This window comes from Phoca vitulina, unplaced genomic scaffold (assembly GCF_004348235.1).
Source record: "Phoca vitulina isolate PV1807 unplaced genomic scaffold, GSC_HSeal_1.0 scaffold22, whole genome shotgun sequence".
Classification (NCBI taxonomy): Eukaryota; Metazoa; Chordata; class Mammalia; order Carnivora; family Phocidae; genus Phoca; species Phoca vitulina.
The window spans coordinates 36,023,758-36,046,402 of NW_022589725.1; the positions used below are offsets into that span (position 1 = coordinate 36,023,758).

Here is a 22,645-nt window from a genome sequence, read left to right on the forward strand (position 1 = left end):
AAAAGAAAGAGGTACGGAGAGGGGACTGGAATTAAAAGACACGTCACATTTTTTTTTTAGATTCCATTCTTAAACAATCTCTACACCCAGCGTGTGGCTTGAACCCACTACCCCCAGACCAAGAGTCACATGCTCCACCGACCGAGCAAGCTGGGTGCCCCAAGACACATCACATTTTTTTTTAAAGATTTTATTTATTCATTTGAAACACAGAGATACAGAGAGAGAGAGAGCACGAGCAGGGGAGAGGCAGAGGGAGAGGGAGAAGCAGGCTCCCCGCTGAGCAGGGAGCCCAATATGGGGCTCGATCCCAGGACCCTGGGATCATGACCCGAGCCGAAGGCAGATGCTTAACCCACTGAGCCACCCAGGCACCCCGACACATCACATTTTAAATAGAGGAAGAGGAGACTATAGTGTTCAGGGGGTGCACGTGGACGACAGACTAAAACATTGCAGTGAGGTGATGCCACGTGAGCACCCAGGGGCTTCTCAGGCGCTGGCAGATCCGTTTCATCACCTGCATGGTACTTATGAGGGTGTCTGCCTAAAATCATTTACTCCGCCATACATTCAATGGAGTTTTCTCTACCTGTGTTTTATTTTATGACAGAAAAAGCTACGATACTGAGCTCCCAAGCATCGCCACTGCTCCGGTCTGCAGACCACACTCCAAGTAACAGAGGAGAGAGAGAGCAAGCAGATTGTCTACTAATGTATGGATGGTATTTAATAACAATAATAATATAGTGTGTGGCCACTCTGCATGGATTCCAGCTCTAACTACCTCATTTTGCTTCCTTCGCGCAAATGCCCTGAAGTTGATATATGCCTTTGAAACATGCAGTCACAGAAGCTGGGAGGACAGAGTGATGTGTGCAAGGACACCAGCCAGGGAAATTGTTCCAGGAGTCACACCAGGTATGTCCAACTCCAGAGCCTATGTCCCCAAGTCCTTCACCATGTGTCTCCCTTTGGATAGGAGCCATGATTTGACACTGAAAGGAAAATGTAGGAATGTCAAGCTGGTTCCATTCTTGAAGCATCTTCAGATTTTGGGAGTTAACTCATGTTTGCCAAACCCCAGGAACAAAGAAGGCTTGAGGTCCTGGCTCACTGAGCACCGACTCCCACATACCTGGTAAGCTGTTGCACAGCGACGTTTCAGTTAGCTGTGCTGTGTGACAAAACACCAAGACTTAGTGGCTTAAAGCAACAACAGTTTGTTATTTCTCATGATTACATGGGTTGGCTAGGCTCCTGCAGGGGCTCGCTCCTAGGCACTTAGCTGGGACCGGAAGGCACAAGATGGCCTCACTCCCATGCCTGGGGTCCAGGTGCTGGCTGTCAGCTGGGCCCCTCTCTCATCATTTCATGGTCTAACTAGGCTTCCCAATGGGATGAGGGGAACATTCCAAACCCTGATTCACAAGACCTATCAAGCTTCTGCAGATTTCCCATTGGCCAAGTCCAGTCAGTGTGGGGAGGACTACACCAGGTCGTGGATCCTAGGAAGCATTGCTTACAGGTGGCCCCTAATGAGATGCTCTACCACTCGAAACACTGCCCAGGTGGACACTCCTGGGGCCTGCTACCCTCCCTGGCCCATGCAGCAACAATGAGGGCAGCACTGCCAGACCACAATATAGTTGGTGCAAAGTTGTTCAAGATGGCTTCAGGGCCACAGCCTCCAACTACAGCTACAGAAAATGATGGCTAGGAGGGATTAAGGCAGCTGGCCCCACAGGGTCTGAACTTTGGCTGTGCACAGATCCACTGGGCATCAGAAGGAATGCACAGCACCACCCTCCGGTGCAATCACCAGCATCCATCTGAATCTGACCTGGGCCTGAAATGACCCCCGGTTTGCAGGGAAGATGAAGCAGGATCATGCCGGCACCTCGGCAATCTTCCTTGGAGTAGCCTCCTCCTCAAGTTGGTCTGAGGACCGGCAGCCCCACATCGCCCCAGAGCTGGCAAGATACACTGAATTCCGGCTCTGTCTCAGGCCTGCTGAATCAGAATCTGTATTTTAACAAAATCTGCTGGTGACTCGTGTGATAAGAAAAATTTAAGAAGCTCTAGAGACCATGGACTTAGTTCCTTTAACAAGTAAATTTCAAAAGAAACAGAGAGAGAGAGAGAGAAATCTATGGATTAAAAGAGATGTTTGAAACATGCCAATAAAACGCAGTAGGCAGACTTCCTGGGGATCCTGATCTGTATCAGCCAACTGTAAATACCTGAACGCTGACAGGGTATTGGATGCTAAGGAATTATTATTGATTCTTGGGTGTGATAATGCTGCAGGGGTTATGTTAAAAACCCTCCTCTCCTAGAGGCACCGAAATGTTTACTGAGAAGATAGTAGGATGCCTGGAATAGACTTCACAGGGATCCAGTGTGCGGTGTATTGCGTGGGGCTGGATCACAAAGATTCCTTGCATTGAGCAGCTAGCAGTGAGTATGTAGGGGCCCAATAAACTATTATCTCCACTGCTGTCTGGATTAGAAAGCTCTCACAATGAAATGGTCTTTGAATCTCACCACTGTTTTTATAAAAAGGTACAGATTCCTCGGTTTCAGTCCTCTTGAATCTCTGCAAATTAGGAAAAGGTCTTGGTTGTTGTTGTTTGTTTGTTTGTTTTTATTTTTCCAGACATCCCTTCCTGGTGCATTTGGTGCCAGGGCTGAGGTCTGGGAGTCACTGACTGAATTCAAGTGTTGTATCTAGAATCAATCCTCACGAGCTCAGCACTGTATCAACAGGGCAGCCAAGAGAGGCAGAAGTCAGAAAAAGGGGGGAAATCACCACGATAATCCAAAGACGGAAATAAGTCAGCTTCCTTCTGAACAGCAGAGCCAGAATAGCCTGCTCCTTGGCCCCAAGTGCCCTATTTATCAGGTCCTACCCCCTAGGAAGTGTGATGGAGAGGAAATAGGACGCCAGCCCTGGGTGCTCTGCAGCCAGCATTTGTGCAGCGTGCCAAGCAGTGCCCAGGACCACACAGTTTAACACAGGAGGGACAGTCTGACCTGAGATACTCCAGGCAGGATAACCAAGCTGAAAATCTCAGCTCCTACCACATTCCCTAAAATTTAGCCTTAGAGAGTCATTCTTTTTGAGTTAACAAGCATTCTCATTTAAAATGCGTATGCTTCTGGGAGAGGTAGCACAGATATTGTACTCTGAACAATCTTTTTTATAAGATCTTGCAGGACTTTGGCAAATTCAAATGCTCACAGGGTAACAAACCAGTTACATAAATGTGCAAATCTGGCCAAGAAAGAGACCATAGAGTTGGCAGGGGCAGAAGAATTAGGACTGGATGTCCCACTTTAAAGCCTTCAAATTCATAACAATGATAGTGCATGGTGCTTAACAGTGACAGAACGGACACATCTGCCGGCCAATTTTCCACCCCTAAAATGCAAGGGGGCCTGGGTTAATGCTAGTGGTGTAACCTTGAGCAAGTCAAGAAACCCTTCTGAGCCTCAGTTTCTCCCTTCTGAAAATGGACCCAAAAAATCCTCACATGGAAGGAAGGATGATTGAGAGACTCAGATGTTGTAAAAATACAATATGCCATGCCAATGTAAGAGTACAATTCTGTCTTTTCTCTCCCAATTCAACTGGGTTTTTAAATTTTTTAAGTTCTATTATCATCTTGAACATTAATCAACCCAAGTCCTTTAAGAAGTTCACCTCTACTTCTGATATCTGGTTCTGCATATAAAGAGCTTAGTAGTCATTACTTCATCCTAATGATAAGTAAAAAGATGGAAAAAAAAACAATTTTACTTAGATCCATCAGAGAAGTGCAGTTCAAGGGCAAACCCCTAAGCTAGAGAGACAGATACACAGATTCAGAGATTCACAGCTTACAGGAACAGAAACCTCCATGAGGGTCAGCACTCAGGTATGGGAAACTGAACTGTAATTGATGAATTGCTGGAGGCTGAGTATGAACAAACCTGAGAGTGAAAAACTCCAGGGGGATCCAGTTGTGTGTGTGTTGGGGGCAGGGGCCATATTGTGGTTTACTTCCAGGAGTTCCACCAGGTGATCACAGTGAATGTCTGAGAAAAATTTCCTTGTGTTTCTCACAAGGGCGATGCCAAGAAGGAACCATTTTGAATTATACCAGGGCATTCTGTCCTTAACAAGGTCTGCCCCAAGAGAAGCTATTTCACCAGAGCCTAAACCATTGGGTTTTTATCAAATCCTAACGGACCTGGGGGAAGGGAAATACCCAACTCCAACTCACTCTAACCATCCTTTCCCACCTTGGGGCAGGACTGAGAAGCATGAAGTACTGGTGAAGTTCACTGTCCAGAGGCACAGGCTCACTGAAAGGCTGAGATTTAACCCTAGGTCTACAGAACGTTTCCCCTCCCCCAAACCTCACCACCATATCACTAAAGGCCTATTTACCACAGTTCATTTTGCCCAGTACATCACATCTGGCTATCAAGAAAAAAAGTACAAGGCATATTAAAAGGCAAAAAAAGAAAAAAAAAAGAAAATACAATTAGAAGAGGCAGAGCAAGCACCAGGATCAGACATGGCAAGGATGTTGGAATTATCAGACCAGGAATTAAAAACATCTATGAATATGTACTAAGTGCTCTAATGATAAAGTAGACAGCATCCAAGAACGAATGGAGAATAAAAGTAGAGAAATGGGAATTCTAAGAAAGATATTCAAAAAGAAATGCATCAGACTTGATTATAGCAAGGTTGCGGGTTATAAGGTTAATATACAAAAGTGAATTGCTTTCTTATATACCGGCAATAAACAAGTGGAATTTGAAATTGAAAACACAATACTCTTTATGTTAGCACCCAAAACTGAAACACTTAGATAGAACTCTAACAAAATATGTGTAAGATTATATGAGGAAAACTATAAAACTCTGATGAAAGAAACCAAAGAAGAACTAAATAAGTGGGGAGATAGTCTACGTTCATAGATAGGAAGACTCAGTATTGTCAAGATGTCAGTTTTTCCCAACTTGATCTTCAAATGCATTCCCAGCTAAAATCTCAGCAAGTTATTTGGTATATATCAACAAATTAATTCTAAATTTTATATAGAGAAGCAAAAGACCTGGAATAACCAACACAATATTGTAGGAGAAGAACAGTCAAAGCACTGACACTCCCAACTTCAGGACTTACTGTAAAGCTACAGTAATCAAGACAAAAGGACACTGGTGAAAAAATAGACAGATCAGTGGAACAAAATAGAGAGCCAAGAAAGAGACCCACATAAATAAAGTCATCTAATCTTGGACAAAGGAGTAAAGGCAATAAAATAATGCAAAGATACTATTTTTAACAAATGATGCTGAACAACTGGACATCCACATGCCAAAACAAAAAAAAATCTAGAGATAAACTTACATCCTTTACAAAAATTAACTCAAAATTGATTACAGACCTAAGTTTAAAAAAAAATACTATAAAACTCCTTGAAGATAACATCGGAGAAAATCTAGATGACCTTGGGTATGGTAATGACTTTTTAGACACCAAAGGCACAGTCCATGAAAGAAATAATTAATAAGGTGAAGTGCATTAAGAGTAAGAATTTCTGCTCTATGAAAGACAATGTCAAGAGAATGAGATAACAAACCACAGACTAGGAGAAAATATTTGCAAAAGATATATCTGATAAAGGACTGTTATCCAAAATATACAAGAACTCCTAAAATTCAACAATAAGAAAACAAGCAATCCAATTTAAAAATGGGAAAGAGACTTGCACACCATGGTAAATTAGCATTTGTAAAGATGCTCGACACCATATGTCATTAGGAAATTTCAAATTAAAACAACAATGAGATACTACTACACTCCTATTAAAATGGCCAAAATCCAGAACACTGACAACATCAAATGCTGGTGATAACACGGAGCAACAGGAATGCGGTATGGTACAGCCATTGGAAGACTACTTGTCAGTTTCTGACAAAGCAAAACACATTCTTGCCATATGATCCAGTAATTACACTCCTTGGTATTTACCCTCTCAGAGTTGAAAACTTATGTCCACACAAAAACCTGCACATGGATGTTTATAACAGCTTTACTGATAATTGTCAAAACTTGTAATGAACCAAGGTATCCTTTAGTAGGTGAACAGATAAGGAAACTGTGGTACATGCTGACAAGAAAATAGTATTCAGTGCTAAAAAGAAATGAGTTATGAAGCCATGAAAAAACATGGAGGGACCTAAAATTCATGTTAGTAAGTGAAAGAAACCAATCTGAAAAGCTACATACTGTATGATTCCAACTATATGACATTATGGACAAGGAAAAACTATGGAGACAGTGAAAAAATCACTGGTTGCCAGGGTTTGGAGAGGAGAGAGGGATAAATAAAGGAACTTTAAGGCAGTGGGACTACTCTGTATGATACTATAATGGTAGATACATGTCACTATACATTTGTCCAAACCCACAGAATATACAGCCAAGAGTGAACTTTAACATAAACTATAGCCTGGTGATAATGACACAAAAGCAAAAGTTCATTTATTATAACAAATTTAATACGCTGGTAAGGATTTTGATAGCTGGAAAGGCTGTGTGTGTTGGGAGCAAGGATATATGGGAAACTTCTGTACCCTCTGATCATTTTGCTATAAACCTAAAACTGCTCTAAAACATAAAATCTGTTAAAAAAATAAATTTAAGAAAGTGCACCTCTGGATCAATTCAGCATCAAACTAGCATGAGTTCATGATAGCAAGCCACTGGGCAAACCTGCTGGTTATTATTCCCAGCTAAACCAACCTGAATGGGTGGGCTGTTAAAGTGCCTACACTGGTATTCAGTGACTTAGAGCTCTCTGTGCACACTGCTTTCCAAAGCACTTCCCCAGTTAGTCTGTCCTGTGACCCACAGCAGCCCTACTAAGAAAGGAACAGGTAAGTCAGGTGAAGGGCAATCCCAGGCCAGCCCTGACCATCAAGTTTCACTTCCCATTCAGCTACCAGCCCCAAGCTTTTTGACCCTTTATGAAGTCTCTGCCTCCTCTGAGTGTCTTCACTTAATCCTCCTCCTGAGATGGTCAGTTGCATGAAGGCAGGGACAGTCTGTCTGATTGAGTTGCTTCTCCAGTGCCTAGCATGGCAGAGATTCCTGCATGTGGCCCGCTCAAGGAGAGCTTAGGAAGACATCCCCCAGGGTGGGAGGTAAGTTCCTGGTCAGGACTTCCTCCAGGGGCTTGGAGAGAAGCGTCCAGTTACTATCTCTGAAACAATTTCCACCAGTGTTCTCACTCACACACTTACACTCTCTCACATAAATTTATCTTTCCTCCTGGACCCCTAGATCAAGATGACATCTGCCAGGGCCCCAAATGAAGGCGTTCTGAAAGGATGTGCCACAGAAACCCATGCCTGCATTGAGCAGGTGCTTGCTAAGTGCAGGTTAAGTTCAAAGGAAATGTGGTCTTTTCAACCCATCAGACCAGGACATAATCAAACATTCTCTGTGCATATGCATATACACACTCATATTTAATATAACATGTAATGTGTGTTTGCATTGAGTGTAAGAGTGAAATAAATGTGTATTTTCATTTGAAGTAGGTGCATAGTATGTCTAGATAGATAAATAGATATAGATAAAATGAAAACTTAGCCATTGAGAGAAGGCAAGAGAGAGAGAAATGGGAGGGAGTCATGCTGACTACAGACCCCATACTCAACAAAATGGAGACACACACGTAATTCCACATTTATTTCAAGGACTTGCAGCTCTGCTGTGTATTCCAGGAAGGCCCAATTTACCACCTCACTCAAAATTAGAAGCTGCTCTCCATGAGAAATTAGATCTTCCCCAGTTCCTCCATTTACCCCCACTGTCTGGGCCTGACAAAGCCCCTTCCCCAGGGGCCCTCCTCTGCTGTAGGACCCCTGGTCTTACCGGAAACTCCCTGGAGCCTCCTTGTGTCAGGAGATACCCTGCTGCTCCACAGAGACACAATGGGTGGAGTGGCAGGTGCTGACCAGCTTGAGAAACTAGCAGGGCTCCTGTGGAGTGTCTGGGATGACACAAGGCTGGAGTTCCCACCCCGAAGCCCTCCCTGTCAATAAGAGGAACAGCTTCTGAACCACAGGAGAAAACAGGGAGCTACTTGATCATCACTGGTCAGGATTTTCCAGAGAAACTGAACCAATAGGAGATATGTGTGTACCTATAGATGCAGATGTAGACGTAGAGAAGGGGGGGGTTATTATAAAGAAGTTGCTATAATATATAAATATAAATTATAACATATAAGGGAATTATATTTTTATTACAGATAAAAGAGATTTTTTTTTTTATATAAGTAATTAGCTCATGTGATTGTGGAGGCTGAGAAGTCAAGATCCAGGAGGACTGATGGGGTAAGTTCCAGTCCTGGCCCAAGGGCAGGAGAAGAAGGATGTCCCAGCTTGAACAGTCAAGCACAGAGACTGAATTTGCCCTGCCTCCATTTTTTGTTCCATCCAGCCCTCAATGGATTGGATGAGGCTCACCCACATCAGGGAGGGCAATCTGCTTTACTCAGCCTACTGATTCAAATGCTAATACCAGGTGGAAACACCCTCACAGACACACCCAGAAATGTTTGACCAAATATCTGGGTGTCCTGGGTCCTAGTCAAGTTGACACAAAATTAACCCTCACACAACCCTAACATGGGTACCAAATACTTTGAAATCATTTCCCCAAATCTAATCTGACACCCAGATGAGATAGTCAGTTCTCTTAGTGTGGCTACCCCCACCCCTCCCTGCCACCAACCATGAATACAATCCAAAGCAAGAAGCAATGCTGGCAGGCATGCCCTGACACCAGACAGAGGAGGGGAGGGGTGAGGAGGGAGAGGGGTCAGCACAGGGGGTGTGTGAACAAGGAGTGACCCATCAAGCCTGGGGCCTCCATGACCCAGGGTAAGGTCACCAGGTCACCTGTCCACCTCCCATTAGCACTGGCTGAGGGCATTAAACCCACCCACTGCTGCCCGCCCCAAGCCAGGAAGAGCAGGCAGTCTCAGGTCCTGGCAGCTGGAACTCGGATGGCCCAACACGTCACAGGTTCCACAGGCAGAAGGTCTCCAGAATGTTCTAAGCAACAGCAGAATGTCTATGGTTCCTGTGACCCCACAACTGTTTCTCACATGGAGTCTCTGTCCCGCACACAGAGCAAAAGCAACAATAAGGGAAAGAAAACACCTCCAAAAGCACTTTATCTTTCCACTGAAAGGCTCTCCATTGTCATGTGCTGCTGATGGTTGAAGTTTCCTCGGGCAGGGGCTGGGGGGGGTGGCCCTTTGGGCAACACTGTGTTCCCACAGCAGCAGCTTCCCCGGCAGCATTCAGAACCAAGTTCACGGCCGCTGAAAACCGCTGGCTTGGCCGGTTGCCTCCTCTCTGCACTCAGATGCGCCTGGGCTCTTGGCGCCTAGGGAGCAAGCAGAGCCATCCAGAACACCATGCCTGAGGAATTTTTCTGAAGAGACAATGTCAGACATCAAATGTCTGTCTAGGTTTTCACGCGAAAAACATGCCAAAGAGAAGTCCAGGGGTGTTCTACTTCTTAACTATTGTCCTTCTTTATTATGAGAGTCACACAGCATCTGCTAGCACTGGAATTGGGAAAATACCTGCCTAATTGTAAAATTAGCTTCTTGCCTAGAGACCCTCCCCTGCTGCCCCTGCCTGGCTCCAGCTTAACTGCAGAACGACCATGAGAAGTGGAACGTGAGTTCCCCCATGACTCATCCAGAGCAGACCCAAGACCATCCCAGCCACACCTGGCTTCAGGAGGACTTGGGACCGAGCCAGCTGGGTGGGTGGTGGCGACAGCAACAGCACCTGGCCTTTGCGGAGATGGCAGTGACCACCTGCACTGACCCATGTGCAGGCCGGCAGAGACCGGCACCCAAAGGCCTCCCCAAGCTGCTCTCCCTTCCCTGCCTAGCAAACCGCCCAAAGTGGGGGTCTTGAAACAACCCCTGTGTGTATCTCTCTCACGATTCTGTGGTTGGCAATTGGGTGGGTGGCTCCAGCCTCATCTGGGCTCAGCTGCTGGTGGGCTGGGGCTGCTCTCTGCCACAGGGCGCCCATCCTCCAGCAGTGCCCCCACCCTCAGTCTTGCTCACGCAGCACATCGGGGGAGCAAAAGGACACAGGCCTCTTGAGTCCCACTTCTGCCACATCCTGTTGACCAAAACCAGTCCTGAGGCCAGCCCCGAGTCTGGGGGAGGTGTTCTAAAGAAGAAGCAAAGGCATGGGCAGGGGCTGCTAGTGATGGTGCCTCTTTCCACTTCATTCCAGCATCTCTAAGTGCTCAGCCCAAGGCCTCTGGCCTCCAGCTCAACCAGAGATCAAAGGAGGCACTTTCATCCAATTGTGTGACAAATCCACCTACCAAAGGAAGAAGTCACAAATCCTGGAACCCAGTGGACCTTACCCCAGGCAGTGCGATAGAATGGTCCAGAGCACCTTTAAAACCACCAGTGCCCAAGCCCCAGATAAGATATGCTGAGTGAGAACTTCCGGGCTGGGCCCAGCTAGCAGAATTTCCTAGAAGACAACCCGGGTGACTCTAACAGGAGGTCAAGGTTCAGAATTGCAGGCCTGGCCTGAGGAAGGCAAACAGCCTGACCACTCCTTCCCAGCCCCCTAGAATCCCACAGGCACTTTGAAAATCCCATTGCCCAGGCCACACTGCAGCCAAGTACATCGGAGCCTCTGGGGTGGGTTCCATCAGCTCCCCGAGCAATTCCTGGGGACAGCAGCTCTGGGAACCGCTCCGAGGAGTTGGAGCTACCACGGGTCTAAAGGCGGCAGGATGTTCTCTTGATGCAACAGCTCGACCTTCAGGTGTCCCCGTGTTATTCTGGGCCTTTCTGGCAGGAACCTCATCTAATTCCTCATCTGATTGTCCTTTCTCAGGAGTGCTCCCCAGCTGTGCCCCGCCCCCTGTCACCGTCACCCAAGCCAGAGCCCTGGACTCAGCTGATGACAAAGGATGAGAGCAGGGACTAGGACAATGTCCTTTACCCATCACTCACTTTGGGCCCAGTTCTAAATGCTGCTGTTATTATGGGAGAGACCAGCAGAGCTCCCCCAGGCTTCTCCTAGTAAAATCACTGGAACCACTTGGCTGATGTCACCTGCCCAGGGGATACTTGCTGGAATTCCAAGTGGGACAGGGGGCAGGGGGAGGGGTGGGGAGACAGCCGTGTAACCCCTTGCTCAGCCACATGTCACCTCCATCTCCAAGGCGGCCAAGCCCTGGAAGGGAAAGGATGTGCTTCCAGAAGGCAGCTCCCTAATGCCAGGGTGCTCGTGCCTCGGCACCACCCTCCCCCTCCCAGTCAAGCCCTGGCCCTCTCCACCCCAGAGGAGAGGAAACATGGAAGAAGGAACTGACGGCACAGGGTTGGCTATAGGTCTTACACGGGTACAGGAGAACATAAGCACGCATGTGTGTTCGCACAACATGCATGCACACACAACACACATGCACACACAGCCCACATGCACACAGACCCTGCTTTTGTTCACATCTCAAGCACCCTGGCCCATCGTGGGAAAAACCATACCCATCCCCAAGCCTGGTACTTTCTCTAAGTTTGGTCAAATTTCTTGGCTGTAACAGGGTCTTCCTGGACAAATTTAAAAGAAACCTGCAGGGGCGCCTGGGTGGCTCAGTCTTTGAGTGTCTGCCTTCGACTCAGGTCATGATCCCAGGGTCCTGGGATCGAGCCCCGCATCGGGCTCCCTGCTCGGTGGGAAGCCTGCTTCTCCCTCTCCCACTCCCCCTGCTTGTGTTCCCTCTCTTGCTGTCTCTCTCTCTGTCAAATAAATAAATGAAATCTTAAAAAAATAAATAAATAAAATAAAATAAGAGAAAAGAAAAAAGAAATAAAAGAAATCTGCAGGGAAAACAGTTGCTCAGCTGCCCCAAGATGCCCCAAAGTTCCCTGTCCACACTGTGGGGGCTGTAGTTCCCCGACTCTGGCCTCACCTTAGTCCCCTCTTGACACTTCCTGATTTGCAGTCTCAGGGAACTGTCCTTGCCAGGCTCCCCTGGGATTCTGCAGCTGCGTCTGCCAGTCCCGCACCTGCCCTTGGGGACCAGCAGTGGCCCTGGGCTCCTCGCAGGCCTCTCCCAGGTTTGGATCAGCAATGCCAACCCACTAACAGGAGGCCCACCCGGCACTGTATCGCTGGGGCTCCCTAACACCCACTCCGAGCCAGCCTCTGTGCTGGGGCTGGATTCGAGGTCCAGTCTGTACCACTATCAGGGTGTTTGGCAATAGCCGGGTCAGTCGGGTCCTTGGTTGCCAACCTCAGAAACAGACTCTGCTGACGCAAGCAGAGAAAGGGGAATGCCGGAAAGTGCTGAGAGGCTGGAGAAATGGGCTCAGACCAGCGCAGGGACACGGGGGCACCGTGGTCTCATTGAGGGCCCGCTGCTGCCCCTGCCAGCCATCACCACCAACAGGAAGCGCCGCATCAGCCAGGCCCTGGCCACAGGCCCACACCTAAAGTGCCAGATGTCAGGGGGTAAGGAGAGGGTGTCCCTGGCCACCTTAGCCACCAGCAAGTTTCTCTGAAGTAGAAATGGCCTCGATGCCAGAAAAGCTGCTGGTGGGCTGGGGCTGCTCTCTGCCACAGGGCGCCCATCCCCCCCCCACACACACATCCTGGGGCAAGCCACCTAGTTGCCCTGGACCTCAAATCCCTTATGTCAAAGGAAGGAAGTGATGAATCACTCGCTATGACACACAGTGGCTTGAAAGATATAAATAGGAATTGCGTTTGCGAACCACCTTGAATTGTCTTCCATATGAATAAGCACAGCATGCAAAGATTTTTAAACACCTTACAGTGAATAGCTCAAGGACAGACCCACAATCCAACTTGGGCCACACAGGGGCAATGAGACTCACTCTGGAGTTTGGTTTGAACTCCTAGGGGCAGACTCTCTTGTCTGGATTGGAGGTGGCCATAGAGTAAGGCTAGAGTTGCTAGAGAAAACTCCCCATGGAGCCTGAGAATGAACCAACATGGTGGAAGGCAGGACTAGTGAAGGGGAGAAGCCAAGTCCAAGGAGGATTCAGAGACTCAGCTCCTTCTCTCATTTGTCCTCTGTACACAGCCTCTGATCCAGAACAGCGTCTCCAGCTCCCACCAGCTCATCTACATTCTAGCCAACAGAAAAGGAGAATAGACAAAGGTTGAAAGCCAGCTGTCTTCTAAGGAAGGCACCTGGAAGCCACCATATGACACTTTAACTTACATCCAGTGGCCTTGAATTAATCACATAGACCGCACACAGCCATAAGGCAGGCTGAGAGAAGCATCATCTTTACCCTAGGTGAACTTCTAAAATCAAAACTAAAACGTAGGGTTCTATTCTTGTGGAAAGAGGGATATTAGTGACAACTGGCCTCTTGGCCAGTGAGCCTGAGAGGGGCTTCCTCTGGGTCTTAGGCCACCAGCTTTGCACTCGCCCTATACCGGGAGACCTGCCTACTAGCAAGTGCTTTTGGAAAACCTCTGTCTCATGCTTTCCCAGAGCTGAAGTTCAGTCTCTAATCACCTCTTTGGGATCCTAAAGATAGAGGACTTGGGTGTGGAGGGGCTGTTTCCAGGCACTCAGGCAAATGCTTCCATCTGCTTTACTGACCACTGGGCCATTATCTTGAATTATAGCCTTGGCCACAAGACTGGGACTACAAAACCCCAAAACAGAACCTCGAGTCTCCATCACTAGGAGAAGATGGAACTGTCTAGCCAAAACAATGGGTTGGTTATGCAGATTTCAAAGGGAAGTTTCATCTGGGCTTTTATCTTTTGGCTGGATGGGTGGGCACTTAGCGAGAGGGGTGCCATGGGCTTGACCTCACCTCTGTCCATAGCTGGGATAGCTTGACCCCCAGTAGGCTCAGCCCTTATCAGCTTTTTGGCCTGACTGGCATGTAGAAGAATGGGAAGTAAGGCATGTCATCCAGAACTTTGGGACTGGGCCCCTGCTGTCCCAGAGAGTCACAGAGCATAGGATCATCTTCACACCGAAGACTCCAATAGCCCAGATGACCAGGGTCCTGGCTTCCTTGCCCCTGTACCTGTGGTATCTGCAAGTTCTGCCCAACAGTTCATGGAGGCAAAGGAGAAAGCTTCAGCCAGACCTGTGTCCAAACCCTGTCCCTGTCACTCATCTGCCCAGGGACCCTGGATGAGTGCCTCACCCTCCTGAGCGTGTTGTCCCTGCTGCCCCAGGGTGGGCATCTGGAGCAAAACAAGGACACATTAGAGGTGACATCACTGATAACAGACTGTCATCCTCAACTTCAGTGTCAACACCAACACCAGCGCCCATCTGTGCCTACTTGATGGCCGCTGATTTGCTCCCTCACAGTGAGAGGAGATATAAGAACCACACCTTGGGGCCTGCTCGTGGGGCATCCCCAAAGCTGCCTCATGGCCAAAGTTCTGGGGCTCTCCACCAGGATCACCCATTTCTATTCTCTGTTACCTCCTGTGGGAACCTGCTGCCCCTTTGCGTGAGAGCCCCCCCAACATCAGCATCCACTCACTGACAGCTGTCTCTCAGGTCTATCAGGACCTGTCCCACCTGCCCCTTACTCCAGGGCCCCTCCATGCAGAGATGAGCCTCAGGGACCCCCCTACAATCCACAGATTGTGGGGAGCAGGAGGGCTGTGCACTCACTGGTCCTAACAGCGTTTTTCCTTCCAACAATATGTGTTCAAAGCTAACATCTCCCACAGGAACCCAGGAAACATGCGTTTGCTTCTCCCTCCCAGTAAACGCACCGCAGGGGCCCCTTATCTCCAAGCCAGTCCCTCAGTCTGTGAAGCTGGAGCCAGCTGGGGAGGCAGAGCATGGCCCCCAGGGGTGCAAAGAGGAATCTGTGAAGAGCAGATGGCCCGGTTTCCTGTCTGTCTTGCCCTCCTTCTCTTGCTCTTCCCAAAGGCATAAATATTGCCAAAGTCCTGCCAGAGGGAACTCCTTAAATTATAACTAGCTAAGTCTAAGGGGGTCAGTTAGCGGATTTTTGCTTGGAGGCCTAAAGTTTCCAACTAAGTCAGTGCACTTCCCACAGATGGGAAATTCAAATAAATTACCTTGAAACAGAAATTCTAATTATCAAGAAACTCACACACTTAAAACAAAACCAATGTGCATTTTTCAGAATGTGCTTATTTCACCCAGTAACACACGCCTGCACTGCTCACTGCCCTGTCTAATGTCTGGAGTGTCCACAGCGGCTCTTCTGTTTTATCCTCGATCATTTGCTCTCCCTCCTCCCAAGCTCTCGTTCAGCATCCAATGCATGAGTGGGGAGTGTCAGATGTTGTCCAAAGCTCCAGACGGCCCCATCAGTCCAAAAAGTCAGATAGGAAATTCCACCTAGAACATGGGGCTCGTCGAGGTACCTTTCCTCTCTGAATGTAGCCCTCATGAAATGGTGGGAATTGTCAGCATAGACGCCAGGACTCTGAAATGAGGGAACCTGGAGTACAATTCATGAGGTGGGTCCATACAATATCTAGACTACAGTCAACGTGAAGAATCCAATGCCCCTGCAAATAGCTGCTCTGACTTCCCTCCCACAGCACCAAGCTGACCGCAAGTGTGGGCAGCAGGGAAACACCCCAGGTGCTCAGGGGCAACCTGGTGTGGCATTTAGGGACAGCACACATTTTGTTTTACTGTTTGGAACTGCATGCAGTCTGTTGACAAGGATTCCATGAGCACATGCCTTTTGTAGTCTGCCCTTAATCTTCCCAACCACTCCCAGGGGAGGTTGAACTAGCTCTGTTTCACTGATGGAGAAAAGTCCAGAGAGCTGCAGGAATGGCCCATGTCACAGAAGTTGCATGTGGTAGGTGGGTTTCAGGTTCGATCTGTAACACCACTCCCTCCCTAGCACCTCCACTGCCCAGAGAACACCTAGCCCCAGAGTTTAGGTGAAGACTCCCTGCTGGCACTCTCTGGCAGGGTGGACCAGCAGTCCCAACCAGAAGGTTCCAGAATGGGTTCCATCAGGGTCTCAAATTCCCCTTGTTGTGAGAAGGGAGGTTCAGACAAGCCTCCTTACAATAAGGGCAGAGCAGCACCCCCAGTCCCTGCTCCACATCTCCCCTTCCTTCTGCATCTCCTCTGCATCTCTGACCCACCCCCGGGGGTCCTGGCTGTAAAGCCTGGATAAATTGGCCCCATTGCGTCACCTGGCTGGAGCCCCCACACCAGGCAACCCTATGGACAGAGGCCCTCAGTTGGATAGCCACCCCCACCCCAGGACAGCGGAGCTCTTTCACCTGAGTTACCTTCATCTCTTCAGAAGCTTTGGGCATCAGTGTGCCAGGTTGGCATGCCTGTACCAGTGGGACATGACAGGCCGAGGGGAGGCCTTGGCTGAGAAAGCAGCAGGGAGCCATGGAGGCTGCTGAGCATACGAGGGTGTGCCCCAAGCAGGGCCCCCCTGGACGGCTCTGCTGCCTGAGCCTGAGGAAGCCTGGAGGGGAGGAACAAGAGAAGGGGAGGGGCTACCTAGTAAGACACCATGATCATGGCATAGGCCAGATCCAGGTGGGCAGGGAAGCGGGGTGTGGGTGAAGGGTGCGTGCAGCTCTAGGGGTGATTGCTGAGGAGTGGGGACACAGGAGAGGCAATCACTGACCCTGCTTCTCAGCTGGGCCGTGGGAGGCAGGATGGACCCCATTGATAGACACAGACTGGGAGACTGAGCTATTTCCCTGGGCCAAACTGGCTTCTTCTTTAGAAATGGTGAGTTTAAGAAGCGCCTGGGTGGCTCAGTCGGTTGAATGTCTGCCTTCGGCTCAGGTCATGATCTCAGGGTCCTGGGATCGAGCCCCGCATCAGGCTCCCTGCTTGGCAGGAAGCCTGCTTCTCCCTCTCCCTCTCCCTCTGCCCCTCTGCCTGCTTGTACGCTCTCTCTCTCTCTCTCTGTCAGATAAATAAATAAAACCTTTTAAAAAAAAAAAAATGGTGAGTTTAAGACACCCTCTGGGACTTCCTAGGGACATTTCCAGTGGACAGGTGGAAATGTGGAACCAAGTTACTTCACCCAAAAGCCTCCTCCCTGGGCCTCATGAGCCCCATCAGGTTTTTAGACCATGCCTTTGGCTTTTATCAGGGGTTTAAACAACAAAATGGCACATGACTTTATTTTTGTCTCATTCATTAGACTTCTGTCGCCGCTAACTCCATGATCTTGTCCTCATCCCCAGCGTGGGGCCCGTCAAGTACATCCCTGTTAGGGATGTACCCTGGGGCACGTGTAGCCAGAAAGCAGTCTGGGCAGAAGCATCGTGTTTTGGTTTTGCCCTTCCCGCAGGGACACTCACAGGAAAATGCAGGGTCACACATAGTTGTTGCCTAGAGCCTAGGTTTTCACGTATTTCTTCTCCCTTCCTTCTAGTTGGCAGAAGAATAGCCTGTTTCCTCCTCAACAGTGTTACTGTAGCTCAGGTCTTTTGGAAGTGGGCTGAGCGTCAGCTGCAGATTCCCTCTTTCCTTATTCCTTGAGTGAAGACGCTCCAACCCGCACTGGCTGGACACCGTCACCGCACCTGGGAGCCCAGTTCCAAGGTGTGGTGACAGCCCCTGGGAGCATCAGCCCCCTTTCCTGCCTCAGCACTGCCCGAGGACGTGGGAAGCGCTGCCAAAGTGAAGGCCGTAATTCCAGGGAGTCCCGTCTGAAGAAAATGTGTTTATAAAACATGTTTTCAACTATTCATCTCATGGAAGAACATAGCATTTCAATGAATTTTCTGACCATTTCCTTAAGGATAGAATGCCAATACATTTCATTCCCACTAAGGATAATGGTGATCAGTATTTATATGATGCTTAGCAATTTTCAGAGCACTTCTGTTTCCATCCCAATTGACCGGCCCGACCCGCCTTGAGCAACCACAGCACGTGTCATTCCCCCATTTTATAGGTAATAAGCCAAAGGGCTGCAGAGTAGAGTGACCATCTGCCCTCATGTGATTGGAAGGTGACAGGACGTGACCCCAAACTTTCTCTACAGAACCCCACTGCCTCTCCAACCCACTGTGTTTCTTCTGCTTTATTTCTATCAACTTGGAAGTATTAGCAAAGAGGCTAAGAGCATAAGATTGGAGCAGACAAGCCTATTGCACATCTCAGTGTATAAGGTGTGTGATCACAAGCAGGTTAATTAACCTCTCTGAGCCTCAGTTTAGTAATGGTAAAACAGAAATGAAAATACTCCTCATGCAGTGTTAGTTACATGGACAACCCATGTCTGCATATGACAAATGGTGGCTTTTAAGAATGGCACAGCTCCCCCCGCCCCCAGGGTGAGCAAGCCAAGGCAGCCAGGGCGATGCTCCATCACAGTCCAGTGCCTGGAAGCCTGCCAAGAAGAAGAGGACGTGCGGGCCACAGCGAAGTCAGGCCCGTTCCTGAGATCATAAGGACTTGGTTTTCAGACCACACCATCTTAAGTTTCCTTTCACAAATGAGACTCAGAGCCAGGAGAGGGGCTGTGACAGGTGCCAGTGTGAAGTTGTTCAGCTCGCAGGCTGGGCTCCCTGGGAAGGCCCCTCAGGGCAGAGGCCAGGGGCACAGTGGGGAGGCTGTGGCATTTTGCCTGAGACGTTGCAAAGCTTGTCTGTGGGACCTAGACATTCTCTCTCCAAGTCCTGTGTGTGTGTGCTTACTCTGTCCTCATTAGTGTCTGCGTCTACATCTGCTCCGAATACACCATACATACAAGGCATAATGGATCTCAGATCTACTGCAATCCATCAGGACAAAGAAAAGAACCCCTTCAACGTCCTACTGAGAGAAGGAGCTTGAAAGTATCTGACGCGAGCCATTCAAACCAGGCATGTCATCCAGGCTGGGAGCATTCTCTACTTGCTCAGCCACTGCACCGTGCCCTCTGGCCCCTGCCACCCCGCAGAGATGCAATCATAATAGCAGGTATTTGCACAGTGCTCACTGTGAGACTGGCACTGTTCTAAGCACTTCATAAGCATTGAAAAAGTAAACAACTAAAAAATAATAATTTTTCATACTGAGAAGGCTCTGGAGAAACCCAGACCAGATGATGTGATGGAGCCACTCCTGTGACTAGCACAGTGATGGATGACGTCTCTGAGAAATAAAACATGACAGACGAGAAAGGGCTGAGCACACAAATAACTAGAAGGAGTGTAACACAGAGAGAAGAAAGGGCAGGTGCCAAAGCCCTGGGGCAGGAGCAAAGTGGCTGGTTCAAAGATAGAAGAGGCTGTGTTACTTCGGGGGGAGAGTGGGGGCACATGTTCCTAAATCATCAACAGGAGGCTCATTTCGGCTTTTCTTGCTCTCTGTTGCTTTGGGTGATTTCCAAGAGAAGAAAGAAATGCCAACTCTATGTCACCAAGAATGGAAGAATTCAAGTGCACAGTGTCCACCACAAGGTAGAGAGTGCCAAGAGCTTTGCCTATAAGGACCCCGCTACATCCGTACAACAACCAGGACCGTGATCCTAATTTCACAGAGGACGCAACGGGGCTCCAAAAGTTAGGTACCTTATTCAAGGTCATGGTCCTAGAGGAGGACCCCAGATACTTGCACTATACTGTGTTTCTGAGTAAACCAGTGACCCCGCAAACCCTGCATTGTTGCTTTTTCCCATGAGATTATTTGGACAGACTTTCTAGTGATTTAGAAAAGTTTCAATTCCCATCCAGGAAAATCTCAGTCATGCTCTCTCTGTGACACCCCCCCCCCAGCTGTAGACATTATAAATCCCTGGTGGGGAGGAGTTGTTTCTACTCTCTCCAGGGGCCAGTTCACACTCTGGTTCAGTGAAGAAACCCGACACGTGCTTCAGATAGGACTGCCATGTGGCAGGATTCCGGGGATAATTGTCGAAATTGTTTTATAGGTTACCCTGGAGTAGGCAACACCATGCTGATTCTGGCCTCAGATCACATTCAGAACCAAATGCAGGGATAACTCATAACTATGAGAAACCCCACAATCTGGCTCCGAGCACCTTTTCAAAAATGTGCTTGTGCTTTTCCAATCAGATGCAAGAAAGCTTGGGAAAAGGCGTATAGGTTTGTAATTCACTTCATTTGCTTCAGCCTACAGCATGAAAATTCCTTTTTTGAGATGAGCCACAGGTGTCTGCTAGTGAAACATGACTTGCCTCTTTATAAGAGAGAAAACAGACCCTGAGTCCATTTATTTTTAAGGGGCCTTTGGACACCACACCACCTTTTGCAAGTTTAGGAGGCATTTCAGGATAACGCATCAAAAATGGATGGGCGACATTTCACTGAAACACAGACACTCGCCATGCCCTAGCCCTACACTGAGGCCAGGTCTAACGTGGCCTGCGGAAGTTATTATAATCTGTGCTGACCGGTTTGAGGGGTCAGCAGAGGGCAGGGGTCACCTGGATACCTGTCAACAACCCTCAGATCCATCCAGCTGCAGTGGCCCCAAGCCTGCATGGCACTGGTGACAGGCACAGCAAGTGTCCATCTGTCTCTGGCATCCCCAGCCTCGGATCACATTCCCAGTCTCTTTCCAACAAGCTATTTGTGGGTCCATTTCTAGCTCCAATTACCTGACTGGCAGCACTAACTCTGAAAATGATAGCAAAACTCTCTCTCGAAATCATTAAGGGAATTGCCCAGACATTTTCTTATTTAGCAAAGACAGCAAATTCTGGGGCAGGTAAAGAAGACGAGACATCAAACTCAGATCTTTCACCCAGAGGGAGTGTGGAGGTGGGCAGGGGATAGAAGTACCATCATGTAACCAGAGCTCATGAGTGCCGATTGACAGGCAGAAAGAATGGGAGGGAGAAAACAAAGGAGGGCAACGTCAGCCCGTGACACAGCCATATGCACGCATGAGAGGCTGAGTTACACTCGAAAAGCGGTATTTGTCCAGAAGACCTGTTGGGAGTGGTCTTCGGTGTTGACTGGGGAAGGGCACTCCCTATGTGGTTGAGGCAAAGGCACCACCCTGAAGAAATTCAACATGGGGAAGGGGGTGCAGGCCTCTGATTGACCCTCTGGTTTACTCCAAGACCACTGAATGGTGTTTTATATCCACTCATTCTTTCATGGATTCATTCAACAAACATTCACCAGGCCTGGACATGCGCCAGGTTGACCCAGGCACTTGGGACAGGGTAAGAGACAACAGCCCCACATTCTCACCCTTCTAGAGCCCACATCCTAGTGGGAGAGACAGACATTAAAAAAGTAATTAAGTAAAATGTATAGGATGTACAGTAGAGTTGGGGGGGGAAACAAGGCAGAGATAAGAAGGGCAGTGGTGGGGGGTTTCTGATATTTTAATTAGGATGGTCAGGGAAGCTTTGCTAAGAAGGCAACATTTAAGCAAAAGCACAAGGGGTGAAGGAGTAGCCTCATGGGTACCTGAGAGAGAAGCATAACAGGGGGTGGGGGGGGGGGGGGGGGGAGGGCACCCGGAGACGCCTGAGAAGCAGCAAGGAAGCCGGTCCAGTAAATCATGCAAATATTCATTCCAAACAAGTAGAGAGAGAAATGGGAAATAGAAAACTACTCCATGGAGGCACCTGGCTGGCTCAGTCAGGGGAGCATGTCAGTGTTGTGAGTTCAAGCCCCATGTTTGATGTAGACCTACTTAAAAATAAAATCTTAAAAAAAAAAAAAAAAAACTCCATCAATCTTTAGTGTAAAATTGAGATTTGAAATAGAAATGCCACTTCGGGATTTTCATCTCGGAATAGATAAGCTGATAGAATATTCTATATAGAATATAGCCTTTGGTTTTGGAGAGATCCAGTTCAAACACTGTCTTTGTCACTCATTCAAAAAAAAGGAAAGAATGGGGGAAGGGAGAGCAGAACAAATAATTATATAAAATAAGATGGCCAAAAAAAGCCTAAACATATCAATAATCATAATAAAGGTTAAGTGGATTAAACTCTTTAATAAAGATACAAATATAGTCAGTCTGGATGAAAAACAAAATGCTACCATCATAATGAAAGACTTCAATAAAAATTTTAAAAAACAGATCTAAAAAACAGATAAATCAGCAAGGACATAAAACAACACAAGTACCAAACTTGAACGAAGGAGTATACATAGAACATGCACCCATTAATTGGCAGAATGAATTTTTTGCAGGATCAGGCCATATAAAGGGTCTCAAAAGACTGTAAAACTCGGCATTATATGTCATATTTTCTGAACAATGCAATTAAGTTAGATATCAATGATACAAAAAGACTTGAAGCATATATTTGGAAAAAAAACACACTCTGTAAAGTTATCGATTAATGTTAGACTTCGATAAGTGAGGGATGTAGGTTGTAATTTCTAGTGTAAACAAAAAGACTAGAATGTATAAATTATAGAATTATAAATTATAGAATGTATAAATTCCAAATTAATAAAAAGGGAAATGGGTTGGTCAGAACACATTTCTAAATAATCTATAGGGTAACAATACTTAACACTGAACAATAATTAACAGTATATACCAAGACTTATCAGATACAACAGAAAAGTTTCCAAGCATTAGTGTTATGTTAGAAAAGGATGA

General features: G+C 47.7%; 2 pseudogenes; one reads left to right on the plus strand and one right to left on the minus strand.

The window, feature by feature from the left end:
- The window catches only part of LOC116641997, an 87,641-nt pseudogene that overhangs the window by 30,422 nt on the left and 34,574 nt on the right, over positions 1-22,645 (minus strand).
- Positions 12,405-22,645, plus strand: part of LOC116641971 — a 115,193-nt pseudogene continuing 104,952 nt past the window's right edge.